A 22744-nucleotide genomic window follows, 5' to 3' on the forward strand; every position below is an offset into this window, starting at 1 on the left:
CTAGGTTTCATTCCAGAATTCATGGAATTGAGCACAGATACCTGGAATTGAGTCGTGCTTTCCCTAAAGTGAGATAGCCATGGGGAGGTCAACTAAGGGTTACCAATCAGATGCAGGTGGGGACCCCCCTCATATAAACCTTATGTAACTCCAACTTAAAATCAATCAGCTAAGTACAAGTAGTGGAAAGCCCCTCAGATTGCAGGCCAAAGGATGGTACAAGCGAGGAAAGTCCCTGTCATATAATGCTATGGTATAAAAGCCTCTCACTTTTGAGACTCGGGGCCGCCCGTTCTGAGAAGTCTGCCACTGTGACAGTGAGCCGGATGAGGGCCCTAGCTCAAGCTAGCAAATAAACAACTTGTCTTCATGTGACTCCTCTGGGGAGATCTCGGCCTGGTTTAACAGGAATCACACCAAACATCCCCAGCTGAGCTAGGAAAATAGAACTAAGTTCTAGGTCCCAGTTTTACTTCAAACATAAGTTTGCTTTTAGGTATTATGTTGGGATTCCAGCAAGATAAGCTAGAATTTTAAGCAACCATTTGCAGCACGAGAGGAGCAACTGACACTTCATATAGCAATTCTCTGAAACTGAGCATCAGAACCACCATATTGGCATGTTAATACACTGATTAAGGTGCCTCAACATCAGCAGGTCCACATAGGTCCCAGAAAGTGCATTTCTTTTTTTATAAAGTGGAGCTGCAGTGAAAGGGGGCAAGAGACTCACTAGATGGTTCTCAGGAGTCAGACACGTGGTACTGGGGAATCAAACCCAAAGGCTCACATATACAAGAACTGTGTTCTACCACACAAGCTCCCTCTGCATAAGCACCCAAAATGCCATTTCTAACCAATTATCATGTGCCCAGGGACCACATTTTGAAAACTGCTCTTGTCCAAGGTAGACATTGACAGACCCCAAATCACAGTCCCAATTCTAAGTCCTGTCACACATGTGTAACTGAACAAGTTACCAAACTTCAGCATCTTTTTTTCCTCAATGGAAATCTGGGGATAATAACCACTTCGATTCCAAGAAGAACTAAAAGAGCCACTATTTATAAAACATGTATGGATGGGTACTCAAATACTGGCTCCCTTCCCCAAAGCAATACTAATGGTATAATATTTATGCATTTGCCTCACCCTGACCACTCCAGATCTTCACTGGGATGTGACCTAGCTTTTATTTTTGTGTCCTCTAAAAAGTCCTTAGTAACAGCGAACATCAAAGGTGCCATTAGGGAGAAAATAGTGATACCAGTATTTCCTATCTCACTGGCCAATTATGTAAACAAATATCATTGTTATCCAAATCTTGTACTGTATAAGTGATCTTTCACTGATAATACAAAAAGATGAGAGGTGACCAGGTGAATTATTTGATCACCCAAGAACTAGCTTATCTGGTACAGGAACTAGGCAATTTAAACTTCACCTTTCAAAGTGCTGATATGAAGGGTTCTAATCACCAAAAACTATTCTATTGGCAAATGTACCAGCCATGCAAGCAGGAAAAGTCCATCTGCCCCTACTGCAGTTCTCCAGGTATCAGACTGCTGGCACAGGGCAGAAGTTGGCAAGTGTCTCAAGCAAAAGAGTCTAGTTAGCTTAGAATCACTGTTCTGCCCTACCAATGAAGAAATACTGGAACAAAGGAAAAGGTCCTGTAAACACATTCTTATGAAACACCGCCTTAACTCAGGAATAGGTTTAAACAGCACTTCAAACAAGTGAAAAATCCGAAGGAAAGTAACATGCCTAGGCTCACATGGATAACCTAATATTCAGAAATACCCAACACACAGAATATGCAAATTGTGAGCTTCCCACTAATTATCTCAAAGTCACCAACACAAAAATAAGTGTTACCATCTTAATCTTACCATCTAAAAGGGAAAATCAAAAGTGATGCTTCTCAACTTTCAGCTGTCTTCACAATCACCAGGGAGTGAGCTGCTTATACAGGCACCATGAGGTAAATGTATATTTAATACATTTATTAGGTAAATGTATGATATGTAAAAAAAACCTTGATATTTATATACTTGTTCGTCATTTCATATTAATTTATATTATATTAATAAGTTGTAATTATATTAACATGTTATCAATAAGTTATAATTTTATTAATATATGATATAATTATAATTATTAATTTGGCAGTAAAAGTTAAATCTAAGTTTGGCCTATGGAATCTACGTCTGGACTCAACCTGACTCTACCTTAAATTCAGTTGGGGGCTCTGAAATTCCTACTGCCAATAGTTAGACCAATTAGCACAGAACTCACAGGGGATTCTGGGTCCCAGGTATCCATCCTCCCTATAAAATCTCTGCCAATAATAATGTCTTGCCAGTGCTCTAGACCTACCCATCAACTCACTGGAAACAAGTTAGGAGGTAAAGGAGCATATCAAATCACCAAAGAACACAATTAGGCAGCAGGAAATTCCACAGGACAACCTGATCTTGTCAGCCAATGACAGAGGGATATTTTCAGACTAAAATTTTATTTTAAAGCCTTATTTCAATCTTAATTCTAATAAATAAACACTTTAATCAATCCAGAATCAGTTATATTTAACTGCCATGCTTCTGCAGTCGTAAATCTGGCACCATTCCTTAGTTTTCTGGCCTTTCACAACCTCCACCTCACAGCGTAGAGGATGAAAGCAGATGATGCTTTAGTAGACGACCCCTAGTCTACAAATTATAATATTGGTTAGTGTGACTTTTCTCACACTAGATTGATTTTCACACACTGAATAGATTAAGGCAATATGGAGGAAAGAAAAGAGGGGAGAGAGAAGACCAGAAATTAATCCAAGTTTCTCAGAACCTATCAAGAGGCACCTGGTGCTTTTTACAACTGACTTGTCTCCCCAAACTTTATCTACTGACATCCTCATCACTCCAATGTCCTACACCACTCTTTGAAAACAGGATCTTGTAAGAAGGTAACTTAAAAGTGAAATGAGATCACAAGAGTGGGGCCCAAATCCGGTAAAACTAATATCCTGTTAAGAAAACAAAGAATTCCTGAAAGCTTCAGAAAGGAAAGCCATGTGGAGAAATTAGAAGGCAGCTAGCTGCCTGGCTATGAAAGGAAGTTCACCAGAAACCAAGTCTGTGCCAGGACCCTGACTTCAGACTTTCAACTCTAAAACCAGGAGAAAACCTATTTCTTCTGTTGGAGCAGTATAACCCAACTAACACAATGAGGCTGTCCATCTGTGGTAAAGTTACTTTAAATCACAGGCTAAAATGCTATTTGACAACCCCATGATCCAGGTACTACAAGCAGTATCTTGTAGGGAAATATCGTGAGGTAATGTGAAATAGCCCACACTTGACCACACCCTGCCTACTTAATTTGTACCTGAATCAATTATGATGGTAGGTACACAGAATGGTCTCTCTCTCTCTCTCTCTCTGTCCCCCTACTCACCCTCTCTCCCCCTCTCCCACTCCACTCCTCTCTTCCCACTCCCTTTCTGGGCCTTATGGTACCAAAATGTTATCATAAACATCCCTTTACCCATAGATACAATTTAGTGTCTTTAACCTTAGATCTGTTTACAGTGTTTTTTGTCAGTAGCCTTATGTTATACAGACAATAGTCTGTATTCCAAAGTTATTTAGGTTAGTTCATCTGAAAAAATATAACCTACAGTCTATTTCATTTAATATATCCTGGGGACCAGGATAAAGTATAAGTATAATGCATGAGAACTGAAAATCTCCAGCACTACGGCCCCCACACACACAATGTTATGTACAGATCTTGATTAAATCCTCATTTTTCATTGCATTGTGTATATATATATGTGTGTGTATATATATGTCTATATATATGTCTACATATATATTCTTCCTTTATTCAGCTCTCCAACATATGAGAATGCAAAGAAGATTCATGAAAAGCTTTTTTTACTTCTTTTTAAATTTTATTTATTTATTTATTTATTAATGAATCACAGATTCATGAAAAACTTTAAATAAGAATTTTCATACTGATAGAGGTATGGTGTTTTATTAGATGCTGCCAAATTCTGAGAAAGAATTCAAGCTCTTTGATTTCTTTAGGGGGCTGGCCGGAAAAGCGGGGGTGGGGTTGGGCTACACCCAGAAATTCTCAAGGGTTACTTCTGGCTCTGTGCTCAGGAATTATTCCCACAGGGCTTCGGGGGCCAGATGAGGTGCCAGGATTGAACTCTGATCAGCTGTGTGCCAGGCAAGTGCCCTCCCCGCTGTACTCTCTCCAGCACCAGCAACTGCCAGCACTTTGACTACTAATCAGGAGTCTGTGTTTCTTTTTGCAGAGGATGATCAACAGGCTAGATTTTCACTCTTTAATCTATCACCCTGATAACTACAAAATGGATGTATTTTAGCATTTAATTTGCATATCTAATAATTTTGAAATCATTTACTAAGTTTGAGTCACCTGGGATGTGTCTCAGGTGTAGAGCTTATGCCGTCCATGGATTATTATTCAATCATAAAATAAGAGAAATTCTAATACATAGAAATGAGAGAGCCCTGAGACGCTTATGTTTAAGTGAAATATGCCAGAAACAAAAAAGACTAATATTGTATGATTCCACTTATATGAAATATCTAGAATAGCAAATCCCTTGTGACAAAAAGCAGTAACCAGGACTTGGAAATTAAGAGGAAATGGGAAGATACTGTCTTGAAGCATGCAAAGTTTCTGCTGGGGATGCTGACAATGTTTTAAGAAACAATGGTAGTGCTGGCTGCCAAATATTGTGAATGTCATTAATTAAACTCCTTAAACAATTAGACTGACAAATTATACATATTTAAGGGGGTTCCCAAGCAGTGCTCAAGAGCAAGTTTCAATCACTGGACTGGTGGTTCAATGCTAGGGCTTGAGTATAGGGTTCTGCTGTGCTACATGTTATCCAGGCCACCTGGCGGAGCTGAGAGCCTTTAAGACCATGCCCGGCAATGCGGAGGAACCTCCAGGACTATATACCTCAATGCTTGGGGGACCATGTGGTGCCAGAGATCAAACCAGGGTTAGTAGATCTCTCTGGCCCAAACATTTTTTATCACAATTAAGAAAGCACTGTAGCACTGTAATCCCGTTTTTCATTGATTTGCTTAAGTGGGCACCAGTAACGTCTCCATTGTGAGACTTGTTACTGTTTTTGGCATATAGAATACTCTCCGTAGCTTGCCGGGCTCTCTGAGAGGGACAGAGGAATCAAACTCAGGTCAGCCGCGTGCAAGGCAAATGTCCTACCCGCTGTGCTATTGCTCCAGCTTAAGAAAAACTCCCAAAAATCCAGTGATAGTCTAGTTCATTTTCAGACTCACATTATTACAAACATCTCAAAATCAGGGAAATCGCTATTCCCATAACAGAGAATGTTGGTAGGTAGGTATGAGTAATTCTCAAAAATAAAAACATGGAATTCAGAATTCAAATACCATGATTGACAAACGTCTGAAAGCCTAAAGGTGAGAGTATGATGTTTATGCATTCCTAGATAGGAACACAAATATGAAAATGTAAGTTGTTCTCCAAAAAAGAAGCAATTTGAATAAGAGACTTTTTTTTATTAAAGTTCTAATATTTCTTTCTCTCGGTCAATTCCTCCTAACTTAGTATTTTAAATCCACTTCCCTCATCTTTGCTTATTCACATCTCACACAATATAACCTTTTCTCTCCCAAGTAAACACTTTATTTCCCATTTTTATCCAATTCATATTTATCAGAAATAATTTTTAAAAAAGTACAGAATACAACAGCTACAATCCCACCAACTTTCTCTGCAATGAATCTAGCTCATTATACATTCAATATGTTCTCCTTGAAATTTTTTTTTCTGAGCCACTTAGTCAATGTGTTTGACTGTGGTATTTGGGTTGGCAGTCCTCTGCTACCTTTATGGTACTTTCTCTGACCCACAGAACAGAAATCTTTTTGTTCCTTTTCACTTTCTTTATCAAATATAATTCATCTGTTTTCCCATTATGATATGAGGAGACAAATAATAGACTCACTGATTCTAAATTTACCTATACTGGTCACATTACCTCCAACTTTGAAAAAAAATACAAAGCCACTCTTGAAGATGGCTTTTATAAATTTGCATTTTTTATGTTTACAATTTTTTTGCAACAATATAATTTTTAAAACTTACATTCTCTTGTCATAGTTCACCTGCCTAAACTCTTCAGATGTCTTAAATGTCTAGTAAAATGAAAACAGAAATGCTGCATTTTAATTTTCAGCCAGTAAGTACCCTTTTTCACAAATTTCAGAAGTAGGCTTTTAATTATAATCTGTAATCTCACCAAGACTAAAATCTTACACAAGATGAATACATTTTTAATCTGTCTTTAAAGAGCAAACTGCCCTTTTTCCAAGTTTCGGTTATTCTCTGCAGAATCCTCTCCCTCAATATTGTTTCAGCTAATCAATGATCTTTACTGATTCCAAGGGACATCAAAAATTAATTCCTCATCAGCACACACTAACAATCCATGTTTAGAAAAAATAATCCCTAACGTGGATAGGTATAGCAGGCAAGAAGGTATCCCTTTAATACCCGTACAAAAAGACAGACATAAAAGGATTTATTCAGAGAGCAAAGGGAGATGCAGTCTCCTACTCATTAGGCAGGAAACCTGAATTCTCTCTGCCCTGGTACTGCTATTTTCCTTCAGACACTAAAGAAAATTATGTTTGCAATAATAAAAAATGATTTTGAAAGAAAAACTATAAAAACATAAACCTAAGCTTTCATTAACTCCATTAAACAATCACATTTGAGCCCAGCCTCCAAGAAAATCACAGTTCCTCCTTCGATTTAAACACTCATACCCCACGAGTATCTCTGAAAGAATTCTGTCTTGCAGAAATGAGCCTCAAATTCAATCCCCAGCATCATGCCCCATGTGCCACTGCAATTCCATTTGAGATCCTGGGATGACAAAATGTGTGACTTCCAGTGCACCAAAGTTAAGTGGATGCGACCTACAGTAAGCACACACAAAAGTGTGTACGAGCACAACTGAAGCATGGGACCTCCAGTCACTAACTGGAGACACAATCCAGGGGTTAAACACATCACAACCTGGTTCCACCTTGGCTCCACATGGTCTTGTGAAAGACAACTTGAGGAGGATCGGAGTAGGGGGGGAGGCGATAGTACAGTGGATAGGGCATTTGCCTTGCACAAAGCTGACCTGGGTTTGATCTCCACCACACCATATGGTGTTTCCCCCACACACACGCAAGTACCAGCAGGAGTGATCCCTAAGCACAGAGCTAGGAATAAGTCCTGAGCACTGCCAGCTGTGGCCCCAAAAGAAAACATACCACTTAAGTTTCTATGTGGAAAAAGAAATTGGCAACTGAGTTCTACTGCCAGAAGTGCCTCCAGGGAGGGCGAAGAGAGGGAGGGAAGAGGGGGGAGAGACAGAGAGAGACCAGGCATAGGGAGGGGAAGATGGGGTGCACACTGGATTATTCCAAGGGACCCAGAGCAGCTCATTTGCCACTGAGGAAACTGTTGACTTCAATATGGCTGATTTCCAGAAGAGCAGTAACCTTTTGTTTTCTCCCCTGAAAAGGGAGTAGTAGTCCAAGTAAGTCTGGGAACCTCTGTCCTCTACTAAATTTTCAGGCCTCATTCCCCTCATGTTTTTCTGTGGTCTCCCAGCAACTCTGAAGTACTCGACTCCTAGTATCCTTACTTTAATTATCACAGTTATTAGCTCCAAACATGCTTGTTTGCCTCCCCTGCACTGTAAAGTCAATGACTAAAACACTGATGCTGGCCACGTATGACACACAGTTCATGCTCAGCAGCTATCAGAAAGATAAATGAAGAACTACACTAACAGATTTCTTTCTTAGCCATTTCAACTAAGGCTATGTCCCCAAACAAAAACTGATGTTCCTATAATTAAGAATTATTTTCAATAAATACACAGTAAAACCTCCTCTTTCTGATGTACAATGAGGGAAAAGAAATCTATCATCCAGAGAAATGAGTCAAAGGAAGATTCTGTGACCTAACAAACACTAATGCTTTCTTTGTCCTGCATTATGGATAACTGAAGAATACAGGAATGAGTCTTGTACTTATTGTTAACAATAATTGGCTCCTTTCTGTTGGGAGACATCTGCCATGCTCCAAGTACACCCTGGAGGAGCAAAGTGAAACACATAATCATCTAAGAAGCTAAATAAACACTAAGTAGGATGAGCCTAAAAAGTCCACAAAAGGGTTGGGGACGTGACTCAGCAGTAGAGTACCAGCCTGGCCTGTGTGAGGCTCTAGGTTTGATTCCTGGCATTACCCAAAAAAGGGGAAAAACAGGTTCACACCTAAACACATTATAGTAGAAATATCTTGAAAGAAGCAAAGCAATCTGTCACATAAAAGGGGTCATCAATAAACATTTCAGTGGGCTAATATACTTATAATGCTAAAAGCTCAATCAAGTATCTATATGGCAAAACTGTTCTTTAGCAACGTTCTTAAGACATAGGGACACAACGGAGGAAGTTAATTAGCTCTAGCCCTCGAGTACTACGAAAAAAAATAAATGTCATTACACAGCAACTTGAAATCAGTATGAATTAAAAATCGTTAGCCAGGGATATGGTAACAAGTAAATGTCATGCACACCAGTTCTGGGTTCAGTACCTAAGCAACACATCCCCAAAAAAGTGGGGGGGGGGGAAGGGCAAGAAAATCTCAGTAAACAAGCACATAATTATTCATCTTCAAGTCCTCATTATTGTAACTTTGGTTTGTAGCTCCACATTCTGAGGTCAACGTGATTCAAAAGACAAATTATTTTTTTAACTTATGCTTTTGGACACTATAAAAACATGATTTGAGATGTAGTAAACTGAAAAGTGGGGACAGATCAGAGTTTGTGTATGTTACTGAAATGAAATGGATAGAAATCCAAATTAGTGAGATAACTTTAGGATACTAAACACAATCCTCATGAGAGAAACAGCTATAGATCATATACAAAAAGGCAATGAATCAGGAACTTAAAACATTTCAGTATCCAAAAAAACAAAACTTAACTAAATACAAAAGGCAGGAAATAAAGGGCAAATAAGTTATAAAGCATATAAAAGACAAACTCATCCATCAACTCAGCTCTACAGACTCAGACTAAATCCGAGAAGGGCAAAGATGCAAACAAAGCCACTAAAACTCATGGGTTCACCAATCTCCAGGCTGAAAACTCTGGGGTGCCCTTAGGAGGTGAGCAGGCTGAATACCCACCCTGCCAGAGCCACTGCAGTGGCACCCACACTCCACACCACGACAACAGCACAACTCCCCTGCTTCACTACCAATTCCTGCAGGCACCAAACCAAGGAAGATTCCAGGTACACCGGTTTTCAGGCGGAGAACGCTGGGGTCTCCCCAAAGTGGGAGAGGGCAGCCCTCATACTTCCAGAAGCCCCAAGCAGTCACACCCACATCCACAGCCACGGCCCTAAAATTCACCCACTGGCCCAGCTCTACAGATGCTGGAGTGTCTGGAGCGGGTGGCCACATATGCACAGCACCTCCAAATTCCACAGTTCTGACATCCCACTAGGAGCCCATCAAATTCGATAGGAAAGTAACAGAGAAGTCATGTAAGCTCAAACAAGGACAGTAACAGGCAACAAACAGCTTAGTAAAAGATTTAATGACCCCTTGATGAGACATAACAACTTTAAAAAATTTCCTTTTGCTGCAGTTTTTTTGATAGTAACATTAGCCATTTAGCTCTAAAAAGCCTGCAATAGCCTTGCCAGGGTGCATGGGAAAATGGGAACAATGTTGGAGGGAAGGTCACCATCGTAGTATTAGAACACTGAATGACTGTAACAACTGTATTAGAACAACTGGGTAAACCAGTGTAGTTTAGACTCTAAACTACTGTATGATTCCATTTATGATGTACCTAAATTAAACCAATTTATACACAAGCAGTAGTAAGAAGCTACCAGGTCCTAGGAAACAATAGTGACACACACACTTTTAAGTCCTTTTTCTTTTGGGGGGAGGGGAGTTTGGCCACACCCCACAATGCTTACTCCTCACTCTGCACTCAGCAGTTACTTCTGGCCATGCTCAGGGGACCAGATAAGATGCTAGGGATCAAACCTGAGTTTGTCATGAGGAAAACAAGTGGCCTATTCACTGTATTATCTCTCCAGCCCTCAAAACATGTTATTTTTGTTTGTCTATTTGTTTGGGGGCCACACCTGCTGTACTCATGGACTAATCCTGGTGGAGCTGGGGGAACCGAGGATTGTACCCAAGGCTGCCCTCATGCAATGTAAGTGCCTTACCCACTGTACTCTCTCTACAGTGCCAACTGTGGAAGTACTTAATACTACTAGATCATATACTTAAAAATTACTAAAATGACTAATTTTCAAGCCTTATATATTTCACCAGGGCTAATAAAAAAACACGGTATATTTCTGGCTACAGTAAGTACTACATGAAAAACTCAGTACCACCAGCCGTGCCACCAGCCTCTATTCTGTTTAGTATTTTATTGACAACTTAAACTCCATATATTTATCTAAGACAAAATCAGATCCAGGCTGGAGAGGTCTAACTACTTTTTCTTCATATGCTTCACACAAGGTAATCAGGCTGAATCAGTAAGTGAGATAACATACCACTAATTTCACCATCTTTACAAAAGATGGAAAAATGGATGAACGCAAGAACAGATGGGCAGAGGGACAAAGAGATAGATAGCAGGTAACTACTGAAGTACCAGAAGCTAAGATTCCAGAATAATAAACAATACAAGTTGACCTCAAATATATATGTATATGCATATATATATTCACATATATATATACATACACACACACACACACACATGATCACATCCAGCGATGCTCAGGGGTTACTCTGGCTCTGTGCTCAGGAATTACTCCTGAAGGTGCTTGGGAAACCATATGGGATGCTGGGGGCTGAACCCGGGTCAGCCACAAGCAAGGCAAACGCCCTACCTGCTGTACTATTGCTCTAGCCCCCTTGACCTCAACTATAATTTAAAGATATGTGAAACTATTCAAAGCATAACCCCACTGTTAAAAAAGTAAAGATCATCTTAAACTGCATTATGATAGATACATTTTATAGACCAAGTAATGTCCTCAAGAGTACAATGTGACCTAATCATAACATGTACGCCATCATCCCTAAGGCCTATCCAAAGTGTGACATGTTATGATATTTCAGGAAATTGTGCCTTAAGAAGATTAAGATTGGTGGAGAAAATTAGAACTATTTGTCTTCAGAAGAAAATTATGAACGCACTGAATGACTACTAATTGGATTTCCGTAAAAGCTCCCACATAAACAAAAAACATTATAGGTACTGTCAAACAGACTGGCTACTGGTTACCTAGTCAAGTAGACTAAGTACTATTATAAAAATGACACTCTACCTAAGGATAGAATCAGTCTCAAGAAACAATTTTCCAATAATCAAAAGCAGGGTCGACTTTTGACTTTGTAACATTTCTGAAAGAGAATGCTGGTGTTTTCTATATGATGGAAGTTGAGCTGATCCTCTTGAAAATTCCAGGACAACAAACTGATTAGTAACATTTGTTAAGACAGATTATATGGAAAGGTTGCCTTGTACTAAAAAAACTGGAAATTCTAGGACCTGAAGCTAAAAACACTAGCATAATCAAATTCCAATGAAGACAGGTAAAATTACAAATCATATTTTCTCCCTTACAATGCTTGGGAATGGAACTTTCTAAATACTACTAAATATCTGTAGACAAAAGAGCATTCTACATTTTGAAACCTGGCATCGTTTATGATTCCCAAGCACCACCAAGAGTGATCCCTGGGCAAAAAAACTAAACAAACAAAAAAAAAAAACAAACAAAAACCCAAGAGAGCACTCTCAACCATTTTCATTATGCAACACACACACACACACACACACACACACACACACACACACACACACACACACACACACACTGCCCCCACCCCCCTTATTCCTAGAGGGAGTTTTAAAAGCATGCTAAGTCTTTTATAATTATTTTTTTCAAAAAAAAAATAAATCAAACATCAGTTCACTGTTGGTTTTTTTTTTTAAAGTCAAGACAATCTTTACTTCATGTCATACTGCCTATAAGAAACCCCTGTGAAATGTTTTCCTGTATCCTTGTCAATATGATTTGGAGTGCATGCATGTGTTTTACAAAAGACATCATTTAACCATAAACTGCTTTATCTTTTCACCCATTTTGGACCTCTTAACTTTCCCTTCCTACCCTTTTTCCTTTGGTTTTATTCTTTCCTCCCCACCCCCACCTCCGCAGGTGCAGAGGACTGAAGGCAGGGCCTCACATGCAAGGCAAATGCTCTTCCACAAAATTACATCCCCAACCCTTGGACTTCTTTCTCTTTACCACACACACTAACCTGCCTCATTTTTTTTAAGTTCATAGACTGTTTTATTTTTACTCTGAGTTAACCAGTCCTCTCTTGGTGGCATACATCTGGCTCATCCCTATCTTCTTCTATTATGTTACTATAGCAAACATCCCTAAATCTCTGTATTATGGTTCAAGTACAGGTACAAGATATATCTCCAATATGAACTTTTTGAGCGCATTGTTAATTTATGACAGTTATTGCCAAACAATTTTCCAAAGAAGTCCTAACAACATTCAGGAGCTTTTAATTTCCTTACAATCCAGCCAAGAAAGCACCACTACATTTATTAAATCTTTGCCAGTTTTATGAGTGGAAATGTTTCATTTAATTTCCATTATTACTAAGGTTGAACTCCTTTTCGTTTATCTTTTGGCCATCTCTATGAATCTTTCTCAATGAAAATGGTTATTTGTAATCCATGGCCATTTTTCTCCTATGAGTTACTAGCTGTATCTTACAGATTTAAAGGATCTTTTGTCATTTGTTTCAAGTACTCTTATCACTGGTTTGCAATTTATCTATTTTTTTAAGTGTTATGATTATGCATTTCAATCTTTTCCATTATGGTCTAAGGTTTTTGTCTATGGATAATGGCAAAAAGAAATTAAATAACTCAAATGTTTAAAGACATTTTGCACCAATACTTAGAATGCCACCCCAATGCTTAAAAAGGTCTTGTCTTTGTACCTATAATCACAGAACCTCAAAGGGACAATTCAATGCAATGCTTACAAAAATTCCAACTGCCTTATTTTTTACAGAAATGCAGGAGCTGAGGGTGGGTAAGTGGCTCAGTGGTAAAACCCTTGCCTTGGGGCCGGAGCGATAGCACAGCGTTGTTTGCCTTGCACGTGGCCAACCCGGGTTCGATCCCCGGCATCCCATATGGTCCCCCAAGCACCGCAAGGAGTAATTCCTGAGTGCAAAGCCAGGAGTAACCCCTGAGCATTGCTGGGTGTGACCCAAAAAAATAAATAAAAAAAAAAATAAAACCCTTGCCTTGTCTGTGTGAGTTTAGGGTTGGATTCTTGGCACTGCATAATCCTCTAAGCACTGCGAGGGTAATTTTCAAGCACTGAATTGGGAGAAGCTCCTGAACACAGCCAGGTATGTGTACCCCCAGCCCAAGAGAAAAAAAAATAGGAAGAAGCTCATTCTAAAATTTCATATGGTAAGGCAAGGGGTTCAGAATAAACAAAACTATCTTTAAAAAGAAAAAATACTCCCTGATTCCAAATCATACTACGAAAGCTGCAGTTTATACAAAAAGTGTGTACTGACATCAGTCAAACATAAAGACCAGTGCAACAGAATTGAGTCTAGAACTAAACGCTTAATTTTTTTAAAAAAGGTTGCTTGATTTTTTGCAACCATGCCAAGTTAATTCAACAGAGAAAGAACAGTCTTCAACAAATGGGTAACTGAATTACTACATACAAATTATAATGAATTACACCTACCTCACACACATACAAAAATGTGAAACAAAACAAAATATGAAAAAACACTGATCTTTGTCATCCTGTAGCAGGCAGCAATTTCTAAGACATAACAACAAAACACAAAACTACCACCACAATAATAAAAAAAAAAAAACTAGTCCATCAAAATTTTACATGTGTTCTTCAAGAGATTATCAAGAAAATGAAATCACAATATACAGGATGGAAGAAATACTTGCAAATAATATGCTTGATAAAGACGTTATATTAGACTAAGTACTCCAACACAAACCTCTTTGCATACTAGTATAAGAACAGGTATAGGACACATTCCTATGCAGTATACATAATAAACTACAATCTGGTAACAAAAAAGCAAACAGACTTACAAAAAAGGAGTAGAAGGACATGAACATTTCTCTGAAGCTATGCAAAGGTCTAAGAAGCAAGCACATGAGAAGATGCTTAATAACATTACTCTCTAGGGGAACATAAATCAAAACCACAAGATACTATTTCAAGGTCAGGGATATAGCTCAGTGCTAGAGCATATGCCTCCCAAGCATGAGGCTTGGGTTTGAGCTCAGGACCCAATACATATAAATTATATACATATTATTTCATACCCCCAGTATAGCCATTTTTTAGAAAACAGACAAAAAGTAATATGCTGGAGAGAATGTATTGATATTAACTGGAACTCTCATATACTGCTGGTGGGAATGAAAAATGGTACAACCACTGTAGTCCTTTCAATAAATAAACAGAAAGAATTACCACATAAGCCAGCACTTCCACTCTGAAGCATACACCCAAAAGAACCAAGAATATTCACAAGAGTTGGGAATGTGGAGTTGGAGTTGGGAATGTTGTGATTCTTTACAGCACAACAGGTAAAGAAGGTCAAACCTGGTTTAATCCCCAGTACTCCATATGCCTTGCAAGCAGGAAACCTGAGTTCAATTCCTACAACTACAAAACGGGAGGGGGGAGAGCACAAAAAACCTATACATGAATATTCACTGCAATATTTGTAAGTCAAAAAGTAGAAATAACTCGTATGTCCATAATCTATGAAATAAACAAAATATGACTATATCCATATATCCATACAATGGATACAAAACTAATACTTGATGCAATATGGCTAAATACAGAAACCAAGTTTTGGCTAAATGAAAAAACGCAGTAAGTACGCCTAAGAAGTCAGGGTATAAAGCGGTTACCCATTACCTGATTCTATTAACATGAAATGTCCAAATAAACAAGTGAGAGACAAAAACATAGATTAGTAGTTTCAAGGCGAATAGATGATTTCTGGGTAGCAATCGAAATGCTCTGGAATTAGATCAATATATATCCTTATAAAGATACTAAAAACCACTTAACTTTAGGAGAGTACTTTAGAAGAACAAACATTACAGTATGTGAATTATATCTCAAAAAAAAAAAGCCAAGATCTGAAAATTTAATTTACAATTTACTCCAGCAATAAGATAATTAGTAATCAGTCTATGGGTAACTTTGAGTCTAAAACTATGCATCCAGAACAAAGAAGATTTAGTTGCAGAATTGATTTCAAATACTTACAATTATGGAACCATAAACGAAATCAATTCCCAAGTGTGGCATAGGAAGAAATGAAAGCTGTAACTAAGGAACCAGGGAGCAAGCCCCAGAGAACGATCCTTTCAAGTGAACTGCTACTACCCAAAGCAATTACAACTGTTGCTAACTCTAAGCAAATAAAGTCTTTTTAAGTAGAGGTCTTCATTACAGATAATGAAGGAGGGATGTGCTCATCATTAACTTCAAAAGGTTGAAGAAACTAAAAAAAAGGATTGGAAGAGAATACCAATAGTTCATAGGTGAACCAAATTTTGTCACAAACAAGTAACATAACCATACTGTAGAAGAAAGTAAAAAGAACTAACCTAAGGAAGGTCCAAAAACACATTTTGACTGTGTATTGTAAAGCCGAAAGACTGTAAACTTTAAAAATGCTCAACTTTAAAAATGTTATTTCTCAGAGAGGAATAGATAAGGTGCTTGGAAATTGTTTGTGTGTATCTACACACATGTGTACTAGAACTGACAAGTAAATATATTGTGAATGAGAACCACATTTCTTATCTCTGGACAAGGAAATACAAGAAAAGGGGAAAACTAGCAGGGGGAAAAAACAAACAAACCCAGAATGAAACTCATGATGTGGAACTGGAACTGACAGCAACAGAATGACTCAGACGTTTTTTTTAACTTACATAGATATATGGACAAATAAGGTTAGTACATGTGCATGCATATTATAATGCATACATTTGCTAGTTTTAGCACCTGAGAGGGTCAAGGAACAATGAAACCACAGTAATATCAAGCACACCAGACAAACTGATTTTGGTTTCCAGAAACCATTCCCAAATAAAATAAACCAATCTCTTTCCAAGAATGACTAATTTTTGTGGCTGCTGGTGCAAACTGAACAAATATGAAATGCATTGGATACATCTTTTGGTACCAATAAAGTAAATTAGTACTCAAAAAATGAAACAGAGGCATTGTAAAAAGGATACCAGTAAATGTGAAAGCACTCTAAGAACCAAAGTCAAACAATATGGGTTTTAACGCACAGTGAAATTAAGTATCCACAAAACTATTTAAATTTTAAAAACTGGATAATACATAAAAAAGGAACAGTTCTGCCTTAACAGAATCCTAATAAACTAATGTAGCAGAAAAAGGAAATCAGAAAATCATTAAGCAACATGTCTAACTGCTGCTAACCAGAACAATTAACAGATGAAAAAACTGACCCATGAACAAAGGATTCTGTACTTTCAAAGCACCTCCCCACAAGAAGGTACAAATTACAATTGTTATTACATTACAAGGAAAATATATGTAACTATGAATTACAAAGGAAGGTGTTTATAAACTTACAATGGAGAAGCATGGACAAGGCCATCTTAGTCAGTGACCAGTTAGCATGGCCAGTGAAAACACCAAGTAATCCAACTGAGAGGTACACTCCAAAACAAAAAATGACTGGTATTCAAGTGTGAGGATCATGAAAAACATTTAAAAGACCAAGAAATCTAATAGATGGGAAGAGACTGAGAAAATATGCTTGCATACAAAGTTAAACTGGATTCTGAACCAGGAAAAGGATTATTTATAAACATGAATTTTCTTGATTTTGTCCATAGTGCTGTGCTTACACTAAGATGTCAACATTTGGAGGAACTGGGGAAAGGGTATGTGGGAATTATTATTATTAGTATTATTATTATTGTTGCTTTTTGGGTCACACCTCGTGATGCAGGAAGGGTTACTCCTGGCTCTTCACTCAGAAATTAACACTGGCGGTGCTCAGGAGACCATATGGGATGATGGGACTCGAACCAGGGTCGGCCGCGTGCAAGGCAAACGCCCCACCCACTGTGCTATTGCTCCAGCCCCTATGTGGGAATTTTTATACCTCTTTTAGATCTGTGAAGTTTTTAATTATGTCAATTAGAAAGCTTAAAGATTTTAGAAAAGCCTCTGAAAAGTAAATCTTTGCCATTAAAAGTTAATTTTCACTTTTGATTTTTATATTTTTGTTTTGGGAACACAGCCAGATGTGCACAGGTGTTACTTCTGGCTCTGCACACAGAAATTACTCCTGGCAGTGCTTGGGGGACCATACGGGATGCCAGACACTGAACCCAGGTCAGCTGCATGCAAGGCAAGCAATTGACAAGGAACACTTAGACAAGTTAAACAATTACACTTGGAAATAATCTGACCTTTCCATTTTTAAATCACTGAGTTTAAAAGAGGACATAATATTCCAGTTTTTGGTCTATCAGTTTACAGAAATTATTTCTACTCCTGATAAAAATTGGGTATGAGGAATGAGAAACAAAGCATCGTATTATCTTTCTTAAATATTTGTCAATTTTGCTTGTCAACATATACTGAACACACACCTGTTATATTCAAAAGTCTTTGTTTAGCAATAATTATTTTACTAGTAATATCTAGGGGAATGAAAGGTTTTATTTTAAAGACTATGGTTTCCCTCTGCAAAAGGTATCACCGACATGAGCCAGTAATTCAACTGCTGAAACCTATGGCAGATACCCTTTCCCTTCCTGTTCTCCCACCCTTATGAGTCAAAGAGATGACCATGGCCTCCTCCTCACCCTGTACTTACCTGACCTAAATGTTACTGGTACAACAAGAAGTCATGTACAATCACACCCACAGAGGCAATTTGTGGTCAGGTACAATTTAATAGCATTGAAGGGTATCAATTCTGACTACTACAGGTTTAAACTGAATAAGAATGCCTTTGCTTCCACAAAATGCACTTCAAAAATTTACAAAGACTTTTCTATTTTAAGTGGTTTTCCTCAAAAGTTAAAATTTTCTAACAACTTAACAAATGGATTGTTTTCAATCATCTTAGTTTAATATAAAAATAGGAACAATTTTATTTCTAAGTTCTACCTGCTATTAATAAAAAATAAATAATAAGAGTTCCAGAAACAGGTCACTAAATTCCGGCACCATATCACTGCCTATTATAGAGGGAATATTAAAAGAGCAGCAGACTAAAACTTTTCTGAAAGTTTAGTTTTATTTTTTCCTAAAAGGAAAGAGATAGCAGCAAAGAACTTCCAACAACTGCTTAAAAATCAGAATGTCACACAACAATGTACAAGTAAGCACACTTATTAACACAGTGAGACGATGACTGGTATGCATTTTCCAGTGGAATGGTTCCCTGTGTTGGAAATAAGAATTCATGTGTCTTATTCCTATAGTGAGTAAAGAGATTAACCAGAGCGGGAGAGAGAGCAGAGGTTTGGAGCTTACTTTGCACATGAGCCAACCCCAGCTCTATTTCAGCACCGCACAATGTCTCCCAGGCACAGAGCTGGGAGTAAGCCCTGAGTAGCACCCATGTGGCCCCTAAAACAGAACAAATAAACGGAGGAAGAGCTCTATTTCAGAGCCATATGTACTGACAATATGTAAGTGGATAAAGTAACAGGCCTTTAAAGACACAGAGGGTCCAGTATTTTCTAACAGAAAAAAACAACACTTCAGTTTTTATGTCACAGACAATTCAAAGAGCAACAACTTTGAGGAAAGGTAAACAATGAACTTAACCATACAGAGCAGATAAAATTTTTCTTCAGATTTTTTTTTGGCGGGGGAGTAAAGGGGGTAAGGGCCACACCTGGAGTTGCTCAGGGCTTGCTTACTTCTGACTCTACATCCAGGAATTACATGTGGTGGGTTCAGGAGACGGTAGTGCTCGTGATTGAACACAGTTTGGCCACATGCAAGCCAAGCGCCACTTGCCAATTATCTCGGGATCCTTTTTTTAGAGTTTAATATGTGTCTCATCTAGTTATAGATCATGACACACTTAAACCCAAACCTAAGCAGTCAAAAACCATAATCTAATGAAACCACATGAAAAACATTATAGGTTTTTCTGGACATTCCAATTCACCTCTCAGAAAAAAAATCAAGTCTTAAAACTAGAGGTTGTTTGGGGCTGGAGTAATGTAATAGTATATAGCAGGTAGGGTGTTTGCCTTGCACACAACTCACCCGGGGGGTTGTGCCCAAGCATCCTATATGGTTCCCAGCACTGCCAGGAGTAAGTCCTTGAGTGCAGAGTCAGGAGTAACCCCTGAGCATTGCCAGCTGTGGCCCAAAAACAAACAAAAAAACTAGAGGTTAAGAGACCAATGATAAAACAGATTTCCTCAAATCAAATTTTAAAAAATTCACATTTCCTAAGCAACTTTCTCATGCCAAGCCCCTTACATATCTTGTCTTTTGTTATTCTAACAAACATGAGTTACTTTCAGCACCATCTCTTTAGTAAGAAAACCAAGTTCAACGTTTACTTCCTTCACTTTGGTTAGAATAGTATTTCTCAACCCGGGCACCCCTAAGTTAGGGGGCCAGATAGCTCTTGGTTCGTGGGGGGGAATCTAAATATCAGAGGATGTTTATCAGCACCTCTTGGCTTCTACCTACCGGCGATACCCTCAGAGTTGTGCTGTGCTAAATAAAACCATCTCTTGATATTACCAAAATCCTCTGAGCACACTGCACTGAGTGAAGAAGCCAGCGTTTTCAACCAGTGGACAAGAGCCATATGCCTGACTTTCCACGGAGAACTGGGTACATGAAGGCCTTTGCCCCAAGAGGTCACTCTGAATCTTGTTTTTCCAGCCCTACTGATACTCAATTTTAAAATCTCTCTCCATACACAACCTATATATGACACAGACACTACGGCAATCTGACCTTCAACATACTCCCTTCTGGCCAGTTCCCAGAGCAGCTAATTCTTCCAATCACAGTCAGAGGCACCTCCATTAACCCACTTATGTTGATTTACCAGCTTCTAGTCATTTCTGACTCAGCCTAACCTTCACTCTCTATCTGCGAGGCCAGTTTCAGTCAGTTCTCCTACCGTAGAATGTCTCTTTTATCCATCCCTAATCTCCACTCTCACACAAGATCATCTCCCCTCTTTTCTATGGCAAGAGATCAGATAGTTCAGAAAGAAAAGAACCTGCCTTGGAAGGAGAATGCACAAATCTGATTGCCAGCATCACCCACATGCTCTGAGCAAGATCCTGGTTGCACTGACATTTGAGACTCCACAACAAGCTGTACAATGGCCTGTGCACGTAACCAAGCATGTAACTCCCGATGACCAAGCACAACCAAGCGTATGTAACCTCCAGTCATCACAACATCAGGAGGGGAATTAAGAAAGGAAAAAAGGAACCAAAGGGAATTAATATCTGATGGTCGAACAAATCAAAGGTATATAACAAGATAACATAACTGAAATACTAACTAAACTACCAACCTCTAAAGAATTGTAAACGAAGACCACATTCTTTCTTCTGGAGTGGGACAGGAAGCAAAAATTTCCCATGGATCACAGGCCCTTTCACAACCAGATGTAAACGCTCAGTAAATAGAAGCCCTGACAAGCATTAAGAAAGGGACATAGCAGAGATTCATTTTGCATGCCATTAAAAGAAGGCTTAGCATACTATTCTGGCATTTGTACCATAAATCACTTTTGCCTGTTTCCAAGGGAATGTAGAACTCACACTACAGAAGTGAGATTCCAAAAGCGGACTAGAGAGATGGCACAGCGGGTAAGGCTTGCCTTGCACACAGCCATGCTAATTTGATCCCAAACCCACTCTTACAACCCCAGTCAGGAGTGATCTTCGAGTACAGAGTCAGGAGTAAGCACTGAGCACCTCCAAGTGAGACTCACACACGTACAATCCAAAAGAAAGGTCAAAGCAACTTGCAATTCTGCCTCCCAGTCTAGAAACCCAGCCTTAGGTACTGGTCTAATATAACCACCTTTCCTCTAGGACCCAGCTTCCTATATCTGGGTAACAACCTCATATGGGGGGAGGGGGGTCCCACATAATATTAAATTTTTAAAATAAATGTATAATTATTAGTAAATGTTTTATTTTGATACCTTTTATGTGACATGCCTTAGGTCACATAAAAATTTGGGGGGCAAAAAGAGATCACAAATGGAAAAAGTTTAAGAAGCCACATTCTTGGGGAATGAAGTACCTGCTCAGCAATGAAGTACCTGCCTAACAGGCACGAGGCCATGAGTTCAATTCCCAGCAACACAACCCACACGCTGAGTCCAATCCTGGTGGCACTGCTCTGTGCTCCCTGGTGCTATAACAAAAGGTGTGCAATCTCCAGCTCACTGCAACTCAAGTGTGTGACCCCAGAGGACACTGCAACCAAAAGCATGTGGTACCTCAACCAAGTGTACAGCCCTTGTCACCACAGCAACAACAAAAGGGAGGAAGAACAGAACAAAGCCCAGTGAAATGAATTAATTACATTATATCATATGTTATATAGAAGCCTTATTTATACGACAAATGAAAAGCTAATTAAGATAAGCTGAAATGGGGACCTGTTTTTAAAACTTTATGATCATAATTAATGGTTCTTGGGAAATTCTTTTTAACTTAAACGCTTAACTTTTAAGACACAAGGGCCATAAGGGGCCACTTTTGAGTGAAAGCAACACAAGCTGACAGCCACCACGGGCTCAGATAATTTATGAAAAATGAATATACAGTCTTAAATAGAATGGGGACCTAAATACCCAGACGTACCCCATTTTGTAAGACTTGTAGCAAGAATTAGTAGAATTAGCAGTTCTAATGGTGTGGTGGATCCAGAAGCCATCTCAGTGCTAGCAAAATGGCAAAATTCCTATAGATAGCATCAAAGTTGTCCTGTAAGAGCTTTGGCATCGAAAGATGTCTGAAGAAAAGATGAAACTCCTTCAGCCACCTGCAGGACAGTGTTACACCAGTTAATCAAATAAAAAACCATCCCTCCCACCCCATTCAATTTAAGCAGTCTTCATTTTCCAAAGCAGTCCATTTTCCAGATCCACTTTGTAGACCTCAAAGTACTTGAAAGGAAACTCCCATTAAAAGGCAGTTTATCTTAAGACACAAGGGTCAGGATGTAGCCTATCTGTAAAGCATTATTCTTGCATGATGGAGGCCCCGGGCTCTATCACCAGCACTAGAGGAAAATAAATAAACAAACAAACAAACAAATAAATAACTCCCAACACAACGACCATCAGAATTTTATTTATTCTGGTTTTGAGTCACACCTAGTGATACTCAGGACTTACTCTGGCTCTGCACTCAGGTATCACTCCTCTAGGAAGGTTCAGGGGGACCACCTGGGATAAAAAG

At 38.8% G+C, this 22744-nt stretch overlaps 1 protein-coding gene and 1 pseudogene across 2 annotated transcripts in view; one reads left to right on the forward strand and one right to left on the reverse strand.

The window, feature by feature from the left end:
* The window catches only part of ATP2C1 (ATPase secretory pathway Ca2+ transporting 1), a 126569-nt gene that overhangs the window by 64193 nt on the left and 39632 nt on the right, over nucleotides 1–22744 (reverse strand). The window lies entirely within an intron of this gene.
* Nucleotides 20552–22351, forward strand: LOC105942769 (ubiquitin-conjugating enzyme E2 variant 1-like; annotated as a pseudogene).

The sequence above is a fragment of the Sorex araneus genome, chromosome 4 (genome assembly GCF_027595985.1).
Source record: "Sorex araneus isolate mSorAra2 chromosome 4, mSorAra2.pri, whole genome shotgun sequence".
NCBI classification, from domain to species: domain Eukaryota; kingdom Metazoa; phylum Chordata; class Mammalia; order Eulipotyphla; family Soricidae; genus Sorex; species Sorex araneus.